The sequence below is a fragment of the Pongo pygmaeus genome, chromosome 19, assembly GCF_028885625.2.
Source record: "Pongo pygmaeus isolate AG05252 chromosome 19, NHGRI_mPonPyg2-v2.0_pri, whole genome shotgun sequence".
Classification (NCBI taxonomy): Eukaryota; Metazoa; Chordata; class Mammalia; order Primates; family Hominidae; genus Pongo; species Pongo pygmaeus.
The window spans coordinates 100,764,360-100,768,253 of NC_072392.2; the positions used below are offsets into that span (position 1 = coordinate 100,764,360).

The 3,894-nt window shown below is 53.7% G+C and overlaps 1 non-coding gene across 1 annotated transcript; it reads right to left on the reverse strand.

The window, feature by feature from the left end:
* Positions 1 to 2,946: 2,946 nt before the first annotated feature.
* Positions 2,947 to 3,018, reverse strand: TRNAM-CAU (transfer RNA methionine (anticodon CAU)). The gene has a single exon. It is a non-coding gene; the product is annotated as a tRNA-Met (tRNA).
* Between the last annotated feature and the right edge of the window lie 876 nt (positions 3,019 to 3,894).

A 3,894-nucleotide genomic window follows, 5' to 3' on the forward strand; every position in this document is an offset into this window, starting at 1 on the left:
CAGATCAACCCTCAACTCGTGGTTAGGAGCCCTCAGTCTGCCGCTGCAGGGGGCGAGCTGTCGGTTTTGGGTAGAGGCCGGCTCTGCGTTCTGAGGATGAGCCTTGTCGGTTTTGGGTAGAGGCCGGCTCTGCATTCTGAGGATGAGCCTTGTGGGTTTTGGGTAGAGGCCGGCTCTACTTTCTGAGGATGAGCCTTGTGTTCTGAAATCAAGGAGAGCAGGTGCCAGGGCTGAACACTTCAAAGTTGAAATGCAAATTGTCCAATAGGCACAGATTTTTATCAGGTGTTCAGCTGAGTAAGAAGAGGGGGTGCTCACGGCTGCTGGCTGGAGTGCAGTTTGGCAGTAACGCCCCAACTTGATAAAAGTCGTATAGTTTAGCTGTTAGGAACTTTCCCTGGAGCAGTCCACCTCACAGATGCCCAGTGCGCAGGACCTGGAGGATGTCTGTTCTATGTCTGCATTGGTGTAAACAAGCTACACCACCAAACTAAAAGCCCATCGGGGCAAATGTGAGGACATCCTGGGGGGTTCTAGGAGTGGTTAAAGTATAAAATCGATGTTTATGTCCTGACATGGACTTTTTTTTGTTTGTTTTTCGAGACAGGGTCTGGCCCTGTCACCCAGGTTGGAGTACAGTGGCACCATCATGGCTTACTGCAGACTCAACCTCTCAGACTCAATCAATCCTCCCACTTCAGCCTCCTGAGTAGCTGGGACTGCAGGCATGCGCCACTACTCCCAGCTAATTTTTTGTACTTTCTGTGGACACAGGGTTTTGCCATGTTGCCCAGGCTGGTCTCGAGCTCCTGGGCTCAAGTGATCCTCTCCCCTCAGCCTCCCAAAGTGCTGGGATTACAGGCGTGAGCCACCACACCCAGCCTGATTTGAAATTTGATTAGAATAAGAAAGAAAACCTGGCAAGGCAGAGTGACAGACATGGTGTCTGCATGGTGAGTGTGGGTGAGTGTGGATGAGTGGCAGTGGAATTGAGAGGGGGGACTGGAGTGGGAGCAGTGGCTGCCAACCATGGGCCTGACCTGGCGAGCCCGTCACCAGATTCCAGACACTCCCACCCCGACTGCTTGGACGTATTACAAATATAGTGACTCATAGGATTACTGTCCTTTGATTTATGTTAATCATAGCCTTGCACGCTTTCTTAACATGTAAAAGTTACAGTTAAAAAAACCTCCAACCTTACTTTTCATAACTCTGCCAGCTCTTTGTGGCAGGTTAACCTTCTGCTCTGGGTGGCACAAAGGCGTCAGCGTCTGTTTTACTAACTCTGAGCATCTCATCCTAACTGTGCCCAGCCACACGGAGGGCCTCAGAGAGGGGCAAAGAAGTGCAGGCCTGGCTGCATTTGCTGCCCAATATCCTAGTTGGAATCGGGAGACCTTGCATCAAGCCAGGACGTAGGACTGCTGTCGGATGCCATGGTCTGAGCAGCAATGTGGCCCTCATCTGAGGTGTGTGCTGGGTCTGCCTCTGCACCAGCTGGGTGTCCTGGTAAGTTAAGTAACACTTCACCTCCTCTCTGTTGCCCCTAAGCCTTTGTCTCACATCGATCTTGGCAGAATCCTCCTGTTCCTCTGTCTTTGGCTTTAGCCACCACCAGGGTGTGTGTCCTGCGATTTCCCCACTCGTTTTTGCCCTGTTACGGAAAGACCATGTAGCAGCTGCCACTCCTTCCCCACTCCAGGCCCGGTGTCCTGCGCTGTGGTACCTGAGGATTCTGTCCCTGAGCCAGTCTGGACACAGCCAGGCAGCAGCACTGGCACTTTGGGATGTCAGTGCATCCTCATGGGCACTGTGTGTCCACGTGGGATGCCAGGGCCTGGTGCTGGGATGTACAGGGAGTGAGTACTGCAGCTGCATTTCTCTCCTGTTGGAGGGAGGTTCTCACCTCCGGCTTCTGATGTCAGTGGAGCGAGAATGCCAACCCAGAGGGCCGTGACACCCCAGCCCTTTTTTTTTTTTGAGACAGGTTCTCATTCTGTCACCCAGGCTGGAGTGCAGTGGTGCAATCTCAGCTCACTGCAGCTTCGACCTACCAGGCCCAAGAGATCCTTCCACACTCTGAGTAGCTGGGACTTCAGGCGCCCGCCACCACGCCCGGCTAATACTTTTGTATATTTTCGTAGAGATGGGGTTTCACTGTGTTGCCCAGGCTGGTCTCCAACTCCTGACCTCAAGCGATCCACCTGCCTCGGCCTCCCAAAGTGCTGGGGTTACAGGTGTGAGCCACTGCACCTGGCCTTGATCTTCTAGCTAAAACGAGAGAGAGAGAGAGAGAAAGAGAGAGAAATGTTAAAAGGGAAAGAAAAGGCAGGAACCCCTAAGCCCACTCCCTCAGGAGAGGAAGGGAAGAGAGGATGGGGATCCAGCCAGACCCTTTTGGCAGGAAAACACCCTTTTGGCAGGAAAACACTTGCTGGGTTCCTTACCTGGAGGGGTCTCTGGTGATTCGGTTGATGGCAGGAGGCTCCCTGGCAGCCAGACAGGGAGAAGAATGCCAGCCTCTGCAGGCACCTTCGGCCACGTGGAGGAGCAGACGTAAGTGTGGCCAGGGAGGTTTCAAAGCCTCAAAAATGCCGCAGACAAAGGATGCATGTCCTGTGCCAGACCCTGTTCTCTAAGCCACGAGCAGGTATTGATGGGGGGTCCCTGGCCAGGTGGACACACAGAGAAGAGGACTGAGGAGCGCAAAACCCCTCCCCTGCTCCCAGGGAGGCATTTTGCCCAAGTCAGGGCATGCAGAGGGCAATGAGTCCACAACTGCCACCCTTTCTGGGACCAAGCTATGGGCAAGGTAGGCTCACATCAAGATAGATTGCTGCTGTTGCCCGTCCTCCGTGCCTTGACACAAACAGGGACGTTTTTGGGGCCTGGAGAAGAATTAGGGGCCACAGGCTGCCCATTCAGGAAAGAAAAGCTAGTCCGTAGCAGAGGATGGTTTCGATCCATCGACCTCTGGGTTATGGGCCCAGCACGCTTCCGCTGCGCCACTCTGCTGGCTGTAAAAGAGGAGCCTGAGTCAGACCATGACCACACGAGTCATCTCCCTGCAGGCAGCGACCTCTACCGGCCAAGAGGGGCCAACAGAGGACTGGCTGGGCAAAGCACATGCTCAATTATAAGCCTACTCCTTCTCTTTCAACTTCTTATAGATAAAAACTCTGAATTCATGTCCTTTTTTGCTGTTAAAACATTGGCTGGAGGCCGGGCACGGTGGCTCACGCCTGTAATCCCAGCACTTCGGGAGGCCAAGGCAGGCAGATCACCTGAGGTTGGGAGTTCGAGACCAGCCTGACCAACACGGATAAATCCTGTCTCTACTAAAAATACAAAATTAGCCGGGCGTGGTGGCGCATGCCTGTAATCCCAGCTACTCGGGAGGCTGAGGCAGAATTGCTTGAACCCAGGAAGTGGAGGTTGCGGTGAGCCAAGATCGCGCCACTGCACTCCAGCCTGGGCGACAAGAGTGAAACTCTGTCTCAAAAAAAAAAAAAGTTGGCTGGGCATGGTGGCTCACGCTGTAATCCCAGCACTCTGGGAGGCTGAGGCAGGAGGATCACTTGAGCTCAGGAGTTTGAGACCAGCCTGGGCAACACAGGGAGACCCCCCCAGCCTCTACAAAAAAATACAAAAAAAAAAATAGCCAGGGGTTGGCAGCCAACGCCTGTAGTCCCAGCTACTCAGGAGGCTGAGGTGGGAGGATCGCTTGAGCCCAGGAAGCAGAGAGCAAAGATCGTGCCACTGCGCTCCAGCCTGGGCGACAGAGCCAGGCCCCGGTCTCAAAAAACAAAACAAAAAGACTGAAACTCCTGGGATCCAGCTGAAAGTATGAGCCGGGACACTCAAAGGAGACAGCTGCAGCTAGTCTAATGA